This window comes from Chanodichthys erythropterus, chromosome 2 (assembly GCF_024489055.1).
Source record: "Chanodichthys erythropterus isolate Z2021 chromosome 2, ASM2448905v1, whole genome shotgun sequence".
In the NCBI taxonomy this organism is placed as follows: domain Eukaryota; kingdom Metazoa; phylum Chordata; class Actinopteri; order Cypriniformes; family Xenocyprididae; genus Chanodichthys; species Chanodichthys erythropterus.
The window spans coordinates 19,985,608-20,000,466 of record NC_090222.1 but is presented as its reverse complement, the minus strand read 5'-3'; the positions used below and the strand labels follow the sequence as shown (position 1 = coordinate 20,000,466).

The window sequence follows — 14,859 nt, the reverse complement described above, 5'->3', positions numbered from 1 at the left end:
GCACACACAAATAGCCTTCTTTGACTTGAATGAAGAAGATTTTAATGTATTTTTTGTCCATAATTGATGTATTTATTAACAGTGGTGATGTCACATTTTGATTACTTTGTGGAAATCAAATAACTGACTAGTTTGTTCACTATTTTATTGTTTTGTTTTAGACAAGGAGAAGGTTATTTCCCGTTGGGGGAGGGGGTGAGTGGCTGATGTTGATCTGAATGTGATTTCTGAGAGGTTGTAGTAGCACTACTAGTATGTTTTGAGAAGATCTTTTTGTGTGCCAAAGGCATATTTTCATAGACCTGCTTAAAACCAAAATGTTAGAGTAATACATAGAGATTTCTTCTCATTTAGGGCAGCAAACAATAAATGTTACTATCATGAGAAAGTTAATATAGTAGGGGAAGATATTAGGATACACCTTTAATTTTTATCTTGACCATAGACCTTATTTAGAGCAGAGCCATGGCAGGAAAACAAGGCTGAGGGATAGACTTGCATGTTTTCAATAGCATAACAAACCACGTGCAAATTCATAAGTCAGCACAATTGTTGAGTATTTTCTCTTTAAAAATGCATTGATCTAAATAAAGTTTCAAAAAAGTGGTTTGAAATCTCTGGTGTTTCTTACATAACAAACTACCTTGTAACCAATCATGTCAACGTGCGGGCGAGTTTTAGCATATCATTAACTATTACTGCTCTGAAGCAGGGAAGTCTCAAGAGAAGCCAGGTTATCCCAGTATATTTTTCTGTTGATATGAAAAATCGGGTAGATTTAGCAATATAGCGGGTGTATGATGTATATTACGATCTTATGATGAACTATATGCCTTTCTCCACTGACTTTTTAAGTTGTTCAAAGCTTTTGTAAGGATGCTGATTTTCAAAAGGTAGCTGTCTGACTCTGAGATGGCAAATGGAAACATTGTTTGTGTAACATTATCAACACATTATTAGCTGTTTGAAAAATGTTAAGCTCAAGACTGATGTGTCCGATGTTGTAAGCAGTTCAGCATACGCATGAGTGTTTTTACGTTGTCAACAGTGAGGAGAACTTTATTTGTTGTTGTAACTGAATTGATTTTAGAAACAGAAGAAAGGAAACAGAAACAAGGTCCCCCACTACAAGTTTAGAGTACACCGTTTTCACTGTTTTCTCCTTTTAGTAGCTGAATTTACAATCTAACAAATAACCACAGAGTTGTTTAAAAAAGTTTCCCTGTTGTGTTGCATCAGATGTTGGAAGCCATGTGAGCTATTGATAAAAAAGTAAGGTAATGTTTCCTTCCTGTTTCTAAAATGGCTGTGGAAATCCTAATATGGATGTCATGCATCAGGCTAAGGTATTCAGCTTTGTTTTGCAGTCACAAGTTCTTGACTGGGTGTTGGTTGGGGTTTGGTGAAAGCAGGGCTTTTGTTAATTAGCTTCAGGCAGTGAAGGAGACCAGATAAAGATATGAAACACAGTTGGAGATTAGATTATAATCTCCTCACAGTTATTGTCTTCTAAATATAAAGTTTTGAAACTGAGTGGCCTGTTAGTCTGTTAGTCAAAATTAGTCTATAATGTCATTTCAAAAACTAAAAGCTCTGTCTAGATTACATGCCTTTTTAACAAACATTAAATGACAAAAATGTTTCTAAGTAGCCAATTAAAATGTAAGAAATCAATAATTTCTTGATCATTGTCTTTTTAAAGGACTAGTGGTCACAGTGGTCATTTCCACAATTAATGGAATGAAATATTAGTTTTGCTTCATCATATTTTTGTAGTAAAGTGATAGTTCAGCCAAAATTTTTTATTTTGTCCTGATGGATGTGTTTATGTTGTTCCAGTATGAGTTCAGAATTTTGACTGATTACAAGCCAATTTTATGCTATTGTGTGGACATTTTCTTCTTTCCACATCCTCAGGATATCATTCAAAGACATTGTGTTAGCATGCAAATCTTTTTTTTTTTTTTTTTTTCCTCAGTCAAATTATCTCTGAATTATGTGGCCTACCAGCTTCAGTTAAAGCTGTTAGGGTTTGTGAACACACCATTTACACAACAATTACTCATCTGGATTTAAACCATATAGTTTCTTATCTAACCATTCTTTAATCTATCTGTCTATCATTCTTTATCATCCCCAGTGGTTTTTAGGTTATGCAATCTGACACTGTAGCAGAGGAACAAGCATGCTGCTAAATGATTAATGCTGGTCTGGTTAAACCCAAGGTACAGCATTATTCAGTATTATTCAGCACGTGATTTGAGTAAAAGTGGGATTAGTCATGGCTAGATATGGTTGTCTAAACCTTTATTGATTTAAGATTAAAGATGAGCCTGTTAGTGTTGTTACATTTAAACACAGTATTTAGCGAATGTCTAAACAGTTTTAAAGTGATTAACAGTAAGCCACTGTTGACAAAACTGGTCAATTAGCAATTTGCTCTTTACAAAAGGCAGATGCTTATGGGGTAAACACCTGGGCTGTAGTTTAGCTCTTAGCCTGTGTCATGTGCTGACATAAATGTGTCTCTGTTTGCCTTGTACATGTGCCCAGAAAATGTGTTTACAAAAAGGTGTTTTTATTTATTTTATTTTATTTTTTTGAGAAAAGTGCTATAAAAAACATCTTAATTTTTAATAATTCTTACATAAATATATTTATTTTGTTAAGTATAATGACAGCATAAATGGCTGTTATTTAATTATTCAACATTACCATTTTTCTAAAAAAGTTATAAATTAATCTTAAAATATAGTTGCCTTTGTATTTTAGAAAAAGGTGTCCTTTGAAGGGGGTATTTGGCATTGAAAACCTTTGTGTTAGATTGATCTGTCCTGTGACAGATGGGTTTGACTATGCTCAGATTCAGAAGTGCATGGATATCAAAATCAATTATATTCAGTCAAAAAGCACTGATGCAATTTTCTCAGTTCCTTTATTATACAATCATACATGATTGTATAATATGTAATTTTTGACTGTATAAAAATATTTGAAGATTATTGCTAAAAATTCAAATATGTAAGTATATGGTTCCCATTCTTTTTCAGCGAATTCGAACTCATTTTTTCAGGATTTTTACAAGACATTTTTTTTCTTATTTTACAACAGCGGGAATAAAAGACAAGGATCAGGTCCTAAAGTCATATATTGCTCTCCAAGTCTTTAAAAGGTGTACAGTTTATTGCCATGACTTATAAAATAATTTTTTTAATATGAGCTCTTAATCATACATTATGACTATGGAAGCTTGTTTCAATCACGGAATAAAAAATTTAAAAAAGGTAATTGCTATTCAGACTTTTTTATCTTGCAATTGCAATTTACATAACTGTTATTCGATAATCACAATTGCAAGATATAAAGTCAGAATTGTATGATATAAACTCGCAATTGTATGCTATAAAGTCATTAAGGCTGTTTTTCAAAGGCTTTATAGACAGAGAGATTGAGAGTGACTCTTGAAGGACAGCGCCACATCCTCTTGTACCACTGTTTGAAGAATTTATCTTCCAGAATCTGGCAGTATGTTTTGGAAGATCATTATCTCTGCAAGATGGACTTTTCAGGATAGGAGATGGACTAAAAATGAACTCCCACACCTTACTGCCAGATTCTGGAAGATAAATTCTTCAAACAGTGGTACAAGAGGATGTGTTGCTGGTCCTTCAAGAGTCACACTCAATCGGTCTGTCTATAAAGCCTATATCAGTCTTGTATTTTACTACAATTCAGTATGTGATTCTAATTAAGTGGGGGTCATTTTTTAGGATTCTTTAGCCAACCTAAGTCTCTGAGATCCTGACACCTTGCACTTCTAGAGACTCCAGGTAGGCTGCAGTTCTGGAAAATGGTGACACTGAAGACTAAAGGGTTCCTCATTGTTTCACACTTAATTCTTCACTTTAATTCTTAATTCTTTTCCAGTTAATATGTGTCTTTTCTTCTCCACCTGTTTTTGTCTGACCCTGCTGACCCAATGAGTGTTTTGCTGTCCAATGGTCATGCCTTAACCTCAATTTCTAGTATTTTGCATCCTTCTCATGGGCATTTAATAATTTTTGACTGAGTTAGATCTCTGTTTTGGTTCATCTGTAAAAAAAAAAAAAAAAAAAAAAAAAAGTAGTTATGCACACCTGTAAAGGCATTTTTCACTTCCAGCCGTCATGAACAATTATACATCACATAAATGATTAAATACAAAAATAATAGTAGTTATTAAGATTGATGTGGTTTGGAATTGGTAAAACGTGCTTGGGAAAAAAAGATCAGAACGTCAACTTGAATAATATCTATGCACACAGTTAGCAAGTTACTGAATTAGGTACCAGTTAACATTTCGCTGAATACATTTGAGCAGTTAATAACATTAGCTAACTGCTGCAAGTGGCAACACAAGACTAAACATCATCATTGAAAATACAACTCCCATGTGTCAAAACTCAGTACTCCTGAACATCGCACTTTCTGCAACTAATGGTAATTGGGCCAGTGATAAACTCTGTTCTCAGCTAAAGAAAAACCCAAAAACTTTTTAAAAAACAATTTTCCAGGACAACAAAAAGATTTTCCAGGACATTTTACATTTCCTCTAATTTTCCATGTGGTTTCCAGGACTGGAAAATTTGTGATCAATTTTCCAAGTTTTCAAGGTTTTCCAGGACAAGTGGGAACCCTGAAGTTGTTTAAGAGTGTAGAGAGACTGACATGATTAGCTTACACAGTGATTCATGGGAGTGAACTGTCACTGCTGAGCCCTTTTGGCACACACACAAGTAGTTATTCATCTTAATTTACCTCTATTAAACTTTTTTTTCACACTAAAAATCACTCACTTGTAGCGTCTACAGAAGCATATCACACTACTTAGCCTCAGAGATGTTGTTAAAAAAAAAAAAAAAAAAAAAAAAAAAACTATATGGCGAATGAATGGGATTTTTATATCTGGATCCTGACTGCTATACTACAGGTATTTATAGGTTGCTGTCACTTTAAGAGTAAAACCCCACGCACGCACACGTCCGATAGATACACATCCGAATTTTCACCTCGTTCAGACATAACCGAATGTGTTTACGAGAATACTTGCCGAGAGGGGTATTTTGACTGACATTGTGCGTGTATGTGTCCATCCAAGTGCATTGAGGACGCGAAAGAGAAATCAGTTTGAAGTTTGCGAGCTATCTGAAAAGCACCTCTCTCTCTGTGTGCGCGAGCCTTGTATGTGCGTTTGTGCGCACCGATAACAGCGTGGTGTGCGATACGGAATTAAATCCTCGTTTGCCTCTTCTAGCGCTGGAATGGTTTTATATCCATTTAATGTGTAAACTAACAAGACAAAACACGTGCAAATGATAACCTTTCATTCTATTGCGGTTAAACTTGCAATTGATCCGCGAATCATATGCGTGCTGTCCGAACCGTGGGGCTTGGTCCGCACAACGATCACCAACGATCCGTTAAACCACTAATTAGCTCTATTATTCTATTTATATTTACAATGTCATGGCTTTATAGTATAGGGCATAATAGTAACTCTACAACCTGGGCTACAATTATTTTGTAAATTGGTGCTGCAAAGCAAAGTGAAATTAAACACTGACGCTGCATTCACACGGGGCGTCAGCGTCAACGCTTGACGGAGGGCGTGTCTGAAGCTTGTGCTGACGCAACCGTTATAGTGATTACAGCCAATCACATTACTTTCCTGTGTTGCACGAACGCAGTTGGCTGCGACTGCTCTAGGGTATTTGCATAGGGCGATCTGATTGGATGACGCCTGCGTTGGCGCTTGAAAAGTTGAGAAATCTTCAACTTCTGCCGCTTGCAACGCGAGTGAAGCGACGCGACGGAACCCACAATTCAGTTCGGCAACGCATGACGTCACCCATTCAAAGTAAACGAGAAGCGTTAACGCCGGCGCCCCGTGTGAATGCAGCCTGAGCCAGTGAGTACACATATCTAATGCAGTACTAGTTAAATCCACTCAGCACCTACCACTGCTTCAGATCCGTGTTACAAAAATATTAAATCTACATACTTTGAATGGGTGTGGGGGAGGGGGTTGAATGAAAAAATGGTCCCTATATGTGCTATGCTATCCACTGATAAAGTACTTTCCTCCCTGTATTGTAGCCATTGATTTACAGTGGTGTGAAAAAGTGCTTGCCCCCTTCCTGATTTTTTTCTTTTTTTGCATGTTTGTCACACTTTAAATGTTTCAGATCATCACACAAATTTATATATGAAAACACAAAGATAACACAAGTAAACACAACATGCAGTTTTTAGATGAAGGGAAAACATAATCCAAACCCACATGGCCTTGTGTGAAAAAGTGCTTGCCCCCCACTGTTAAAACATAACTGTGGTTTATCACATTAGAGTTCAGTTTCTCTAGCCACACACAGGCCTGATCACTGCCACACCTGTTAGCAATAAAGAAATCACTTAAATAGGACCTGCCTGACAAAGTGAAGTAGACCAAAAGATCCTCAAAAGCTACACATAATGTTGAGATCCAAAGAAATTCAGGAACAAATGAGAAAGAAAGTAATTGAGATCTATCAGTCTGGAAAAGGTTATAAAGCCATTTCTAAAGCTTTGGGACTCCAGCGAACCACAGTGAGAGCCATTATCCACAAATGGCGAAAACACGGAACAGTGGTGAACCTTCCCAGGAGCGGCCGGATGACCAAAATTACCCCAAGAGCGCAGCGACGACTCATCCAAGAGGTCACAAAAGACCCCACAACAACATCCAAAGAACTGCAAGGTCAAGGTCAGTGTTCATGACTGGGCAAAAATGGCCTGCATGGCAGAGTTAAAAAGACGAAAACCGCTGCTGAGCAAAAAGAACATAAAAGATCACAAACATAAAAATCTCAGTTTTGCCAGAAAACATCTTGACGATTCTCAAGACTTTTGGGAAAATACTCTGTGGACTGATGAGACAAAAGCTGAACTTTTGGAAGGTGTGTGTCCCATTACGTCTGGCATAAAAGTAACACAGCATTTCAGAAGAACAACATCATACCAACAATAAAATATGGTGGTGGTAGTGTGATGGTTTGCTGCTTCAGGACCTGGAAGGTTCGTGACCTCAAGCTGAAGCGAACTTAGGTTCTGCAGCAGGACAATGATCCAAAACACACCAGTAAGTCCACCTCTAATGGCTGAAGAAAAACAAAATGAAAACTTTGGAGTGGCTTAGTCAAAGTCCTGACCTCAATCCTATTGAGATGCTGTGGCATGACCTTAAAAAGGTGGTTCATGCTCAAAAACCCTCCAATGTGGCTGAATTACAACAATTCTGCAACGATGAGAGGGCCAAAATTCCTCCACAACGCTGTAACAGAATCATTGCAAGTTATCGCAAATGCTTGATTGCAGTTGTTCCTTCATCTCCCAGGACCTGAAGTGGGACAACCACATTGAGTCCATTGTGAAAAAGGCCCAGCAGAGGTTGTACTTCCTTCGCCAGCTGAGGAAGTTCAACCTACCACAGGAGCTGCTGAAACAGTTCTACTCTGCCATCATCGAATCCATCCTTTGCACTTCAATTACCGTCTGGTTCAGCTCAGCTACCAAATCTGACCTCAGAAGACTACAGAGGGTAGTCCGGTCTGCTGAGCGAATCATTGGTACAACCCTCCCCACTCTCCAAGAACTGTACTTAGCCAGAGTTAGAAAAAGGGCAAAGAAGATCACTCTGGACCCCTCACATCCAGCACACTCCCTCTTTGAACTGTTGCCATCCGGTCAACGTTACAGAGCCCTGAACACCAGAACGACCAAACACAGGAACAGTTTCTTCCCTCAAGCAATCCATCTCATGAACACTTGACAAACACAGAACACACAACACTATTACACATTATTTACTTAAACACTTATTTATCTCTCAATTTGCACACATAACTGTACATACAATTGTTTATAATATATATTGTCTTTTGCTTTTTTTTGCACTTTGTCTATCTTGTAAATTTGTACATTATTATTTTATTCTTTTTATTATGTGTCTTGTCTTGTTGCTGTCACTCTGTTGCACTGTGGAGCTTCTGTCACTAAAACAAATTCCTAGTATGTAAACAACATACCTGGCAATAAAGCTCTTTCTGATTCTGATTTAAAAACTGCATGTTGTGTTTACTTGCGTTATCTTTGATTTATATTTAAATTTGTTTAATGATCTGGAACATTAAAGTGTGACAAACATGCAAAAAACATTTAAAAATCAGCACTTTTTCACACCACTGTATATTGATACAGTGTCCACTATCACTTTGTGGCAAATGAAACTGGCACTGCTAGATTTGATCAGATTTGTATCAAAGCATTATATGTGTCATGATATTCAAAGATAATATTTGCTTAACTATGAAATTGCACAGCATCTTTATCCTCTTTGCATTGATTTTTACCAATTAAGCATTTAAACCCTTGCTGTCTCGGTGCAAAATATTGTTAGGGGAGTTTCTGTCTGTCTCTAGCTGATTTATTTCTCTACACCTCACATAATTTAAAGTAGCTTAGCAACTGAGAAGAAAAGAGCAGAACTGTGATGGTAGTATTATATGGGTATATGGGTATATTAGATGTGAGTGAGTCAAATCTGTACCTCATTGTGTCATCTGACGGACAGATGTTCTCACTAATATGCCCACGGTGGGTTTGTCTGAAACTGAAGTAGTCTTTAAGATCTCAAACTCATTCAACACTCTGTCAATACAAAAACAATCAGTTCTCCATATCTGAACACTGAATTTGAACTTTAAATACAAAATTTCAAATTGAATATTAAGAAATTACATTTACATCACACACACACACACACACACACACACACACACACACACACACACACACACACACACACACACACACACACACACACACACACACACACACACACACACACACACACACACACACACACACACACACACACACACACACACACACACACACACACACACAAAAAGGCACCCTACAACAATGTCTGATTAGTTTTTTACAACATGATGAGTCATGCAGGCACTGGGCTAATCTGCTGAGGTTGGCATCCCGCTCAAGTTTAAAATAAACACTCACTATAGTCGTACTGTAATGATTCAGGATAAGACAAAAACACAGTTTTGAAGATAGATTTATGATGTACTCTCATTAGATAAATGTTGTAAATTTTGAACAAAAAAAGTTGCACAGTGTGCCTTTAACCACTTGAAATGAAAATATATTAGTATATGTATGAATTAATAAATGTTGTAAAAGTGTTGTTCATTGATACCTGAAATGAAATTACACAGGATGGTGTATTCAGCACATCCAGACAGTTCATGGCCTGATATATTTTGTACACTTAAAATGACTAAAAGCACCATTTCAAATTTGATTGGCTAGCGGTTTCGCAACCATTAGGGATCTTCAAAGAAGTTTCTGCTGGGAAAGAGTGGATCATTAGTCTGCCTGGAAACAGTTATGTTTACATGTTAAAAGCAGCAACAAAAGATCCAACTTATTGTAAAAGTTTACTTTGTTGATTGCAATTTTAATGAAATGGAATATTCCCATGACCCCACATGCATGCTTTATATCGTTTATGCAAGGAATACCACAGACTGTCAATGCTAATTATTCTCAGCACACACCTCATATTTTGTCACAACAGTAGCAAGCATTACTGAGTGCTTGGAATTTCCAAAGCATGTAATGTTTTTCTCAAAGGTTACAGCTGTAGTTTACCAACTTAACATCAGAATCAAACACTGTCCACTGGTGATGCAGCCAATCACATGCCAGTATGAGATCACACCATATCACCTCAGCTATCGCAGAACAGGAAATGATGTAAGGAAAGGGTGAACTATAATAACCCTGTTAGTGTAGCACTGTCTGCCAAAAAAAGGCAAAGTATTCATTTATGGAACATGCTTAAATTTGTGATTAAACTTTCCACTGATGTTTTGTAACATTCTGAGTGAGATTCCTTTGTCACTATTCTAAATTCATCCTTTTTTACTCCATTATAATGAAAGACACATGCTGATACACCTCAAAACATCTGATTATTTTGTTTTGTGTGTGTGTGTGTGTGTGTGTGTGGGAAAATTAATTCCTTTTCCCTGAGCATTTATTGCTCTTTTCTCTATTCCAATTGTGTTATGAAACACAACTCTGCAATGTGAAGCTAATATGACATTTGTAATAAGATTTTGTAGTTTTATCACATATTTTCTTGAGAAATGGTTTCACAAAGTTAATGTGAAGATGGTAAAAATTAACTGAGGCTACATCTTGGCAATGGTTTTGCATATTTATAATAATAATAATAATAATAATAATAAAACTCTCTTTCACGTAGTTCCAATCCTGTATGAATTTGTTTTATCTGTGTAACATAAATTAAGATATTTTGAAAAACTTGTTTTTCTTTTTCTGTCCATACAAATGAAAGTCAATTGTAAACATAACTGTTTGGTTACCAACAAAATGTCTTCTTTTGTGTTCTGCAGAAGAAAGAAATTCATACAGGTTTGGAATGACAGGTGAGTCATGCAAGAATTCTCATTTTTAAGTGAACTATGGCCTTAAATTCTGCAGGACATACGGAGTCAAATAATAGCCAATGTTCTGTTGGCCATATTGAATTTTGTTTAAATGCATTGGTGTATCATAATAAAGCTTGGAATGTGTTGTTGGCACCATGCACAATGTTGCAAGAGAAATATTTTCTCATGTGCACTCAATCAATGCTACTGCGTATACATGATCAATTTTGTTAATCTTACATGAGTTACATAGATTACCTTAAATGATTTTTGTATAACTTTTAAATCATGAGAAACATGTAATTTGTTTGTTGACATACACTAAAAAAAATAACTCTTTGAACAAACATAAAAGAAATTATGGAAAGGATTTCCACATGATTAAGTTGCTTTATTTCAGCATTATGCAATTATGTTATTCCAATTTAATGTACTTACATTGGGTCAACTTAATTTATTAAGGTTGATTCAACTTATTTACTATGGTTGGGCACAGCTTAATTTAATAGTGTCAGTCCAACTAATTTGCAATGTTTTGGAAAATAAATAAAAAGCAATAAATAAATAAATAAATAAAAAATAAATTGTTTTCATATACATTGATTTTTACAATTAATTCTTCTTGTTTAATTTTGTGATTTATATAACTATTGTGATGTTCTGTGTTAGAAATCTAGATGTGATACTGGATTCATCCTAAACTGCCTTAACCAAAAACATTGTAAAGCCTAAATTGATCATAAGTCCATTGGTGGCAATGGTTTTACTATCAACACAAGCTTACAATGCTTTTGGGAAATGCAACCCAGAGAACTACCACAGTGATTACTTTCTTATTAAAGTAATTTGAAATTTTGTTAGCAGTTCCTTAACCCAAGCACAAGTGCAACAATTCACCACAATGGTAACCTAATGGTAAAACTATTAATTAACAGAAACTTTTAAATACTGTTGTGGTTTCTACTTTAGGTTAAAAAAAATCACCTCTTAAATATCTTTGATTCCAGAAGGTTTTCTTTATTGCCAATAAAGGAGCTAATCAAGAGACAGCTCATCCAGGAGACAGTCTCAGAGACAGCTGCTGAATTTCTCCTATGGTCTCCTTATATATTCAGGCAAACGCCCTTTGCCATACATTCTATAGATATTATTGGAAAGGTCATTTTACAGTCTTCAACTGGAAACCGGATTTTCCATTTGCACAAACAGATTCTTTGAGATTTAAATTTCAGTAATCTTAGAACAGAATCATGTTCTCAGCACACCCCTGTTCAGGCCTAACACACATGTGAGTTTATGATTTTAATGGTAGAATAAAGCACATCATATTTACTATAATATACTAAATTTTCACCATAAAAAATCTTCTACAATACCAACATAATAGAACAGTAAACATTAAAAAGTCTTTCCATTTTCTCATCTTCCTAAGAACTGCTTAAAATAACACTTTATTTCAAATTTACACTCCTAGTTCAGCCCCTTTGCAAAGCATGATGGGAAGTGAAAATCCTGTTTGATTGAGTCCTGGTTGGGTTTACTTGATTGAAACATGTTATTTCAATATGAAAACGTCAAGTTAAGTCAAAGAGTAATCGTTTCAAGTCAATTTAACATGAATCAATCACATTTAAACCAGAAACCTGATACAATGGTGTTGAATCAAAATAAATTGTTTAAATGAACTGAACAGCATCAAAAAATCCTTTTTTTTTTGAGTGTAGATATATGTAACTATTGCATGTATTGAAGATTTCCTATGCTTTATTGTTTTTAAGATCAAGATCTAAGAATGTAAGGTCACAAACCAAAGGTTTCATGCAGGTCGCTGCGGTTATGCCGTACATGTAAGGGTTAGATTTTGATTGATGAGCACAGAGATATTGTTTTGTCTAAGTATTGGGTTACTTTTCTGTCATACATTTGGTAAAAAAAAACTCAGATATATTGTTTTGTATGCTTTTCTATTTTTATTTGATGTTGCAAAGCTAATCTACAGTTTCTTTGAGAAGCAATCTGACAATAATGACTTTTTTGCCATCAAGTTCAGTTAGCTGAAGAAGTTTAGGGAGTTAGATAAGATGTTTCCAATTAAAAAATTATTTACACGTCAGGTGGACACAACTATTATGGGATGTCGATGAACCAGAAATTGTACTTATATAATAAAAGGAAGTATGATGGCTTTATGATAGTTTACTCATTTTTTTATCCGATCAAATTTGAAAGTCTTTGTTTGCTGAAAAATTAATATGCATGATTTGACTGAATAAATACTCTGTTTTGTTTGGATCTCACTTCATAGCTCTCTCAGATATGTTTTGGTTGTAAGAGAGACTACCCTGAATTTTGATTTTCAGAAATAAATTTGATTTGATCATTTTACTATTGAGTGGCCTGACTTTAATCTCATAGGTGAATTTCCACCACAATGTACAGTACTTGAAGTATGAAGTCAGCAAAACAAAAAATGTTTACAACGCTTGATTACTTGACACATAACATCAGTCTTTTTATCTACATGGTAAAAAAATAAGAAATATTATGATTGATCAGATTGGAAGGGCTGTAACACTTCCCAATTGACCTATCGGAAATGCCTTCCCCTCAAACGCAGATGAGCCAATGGCAGTTGAGTATCAGTTGCATGGGGACCGGAACTCGGAACTCTGTATCTTTAGGTTTCATCGCCATGTAGAAACATTGGAAGATCCGAAGCTCTCATCGGTTTGATGGTGTCTATACTACAAAAAATGATTAAACAATGTGCCTGGGGTACTTGTAACACTGATTCCAGGTATCCTGCATGAGAGAATATCATACCCTCATTAAGTTACAATTAAAGTTAGTGAGTCCATGCTAACGTACTACCCTAAATACTGCTCTCACGTCATGTGTAGTGTAGGTCAAAAATGCACAAACAAAGGTCTACATTTCAGTGCCTCTCCATATTAAACTGGTTAAATGTAAATTAATTTAATTTTACCCTGCGGTACATGAACCGTGTTGATCCTGGATGTTGTCATCTGTGATTGTGACAACCATAACATGAGGCTGCTCCCGTTTGCATTGTAATCTGTAAATCCTTGCTTCCAAATTAATCTTGTTACCCACCATAATTATTTTAAAATCTTGTATATATCCCACCATGGCATATTAAAGTCCCACGTGAATGCTCCTCGACGTGAGGTTGTCCTTCTGTGTTCAAAATGTATCTAAAACATTCTGGGACAAGGTTTTCACACTGACAGCTGCCATTGTAAGACAGTTAGCAGCTCTGTTTGTTTGTTTGATTTAGCAACAGTAACTAAGGGGGGCAGGGCTTAGGGTCAACTGCATGAAATGGGACAGTGTAATTATAGATCAGTACACTTTTGCCTCAGTTCAGGGAGAGAATGCATAATTTATAGTAGCTAGTGAACTTTATGGTGTGATCACAATGACAGTCCATCCATACTATCATTACAGGACTCAAGGACTGATAAATAATTTATCCCAGCAAATAACCTTAATAATTCATATCATAGAAAAGAAAGAAAAAATGTCAACATCTTAACATGACTTGATAAATAGGCCTAATGGAAATATGATTACATTTGGGGCTTCAGCAACCTGTAAGAAATATTTTTTTTTGTCTTGTAAAACCATATGTGAAAATCAATATTAAAAGTACATTGGGCTGTTTTTACAGACTTTTCTTAAGGTGTGAGGTTCGTAAATGGTGCATGACCACAAATGCTTTTCATCTGCGTGACGTACCCCTCCTGAAAGAAGCCACAAAAACAGAAGAGAACACCTCTTCTTATGTAAATATTCTTGCTTTTATGTGCTGCTGATGACTTCAGTTAGGTCATCAAATGGATCGGGATAAAATCATAATTAACATTTAATTGACTTGAAGTGCTTGTTTCCATTGTCTTGCTTTGATTATACAACAATTTTCAGCTTACAGTTTACAGTAGCCTACAAGAATACATACACAGGCTTTACAGTTGGTCATTATCGTAATGCCAGTCATAAATTTGGCCTTATTTTGTCTGATGTTGCAAATGTTGCAAGAGGAAGTGTTAGTCATTCTGTGCACCCTGCTGGAGAAATACTCCTTATGTTTACCTGGGAAATTTCCACTTGTCAATACTGAATATAAAAGCTTGTAAATAAATAATGTATAACTCTATATATGTATAACTCTATATATATCTAAATATGTCATATTATGTGAATTAATACGATGATGAAAAGTATGGTCATGATGATCCATTTGGATTTATTGATCTATTGTCAGCTGAGGATGTTAAGTTCCAAG

General features: G+C 35.6%; 1 protein-coding gene across 8 annotated transcripts in view; it reads right to left on the bottom strand.

The window, feature by feature from the left end:
* LOC137032574 (uncharacterized) overlaps positions 1-14,859 on the bottom strand; it is a 170,061-nt gene that overhangs the window by 55,288 nt on the left and 99,914 nt on the right. The window contains exon 5 of one of the 8 annotated variants that reach the window (XR_010896723.1): positions 9,312-9,444. The exons of 6 other annotated variants lie outside the window; for them this stretch is intronic. The gene's annotated coding sequence lies outside the window, so the exon portion shown is untranslated. Of the gene's footprint in view, positions 1-9,311; positions 9,445-14,859 lie in introns of those variants that run through there. One more of the 8 variants, XR_010896724.1, reaches the window with a different exon arrangement.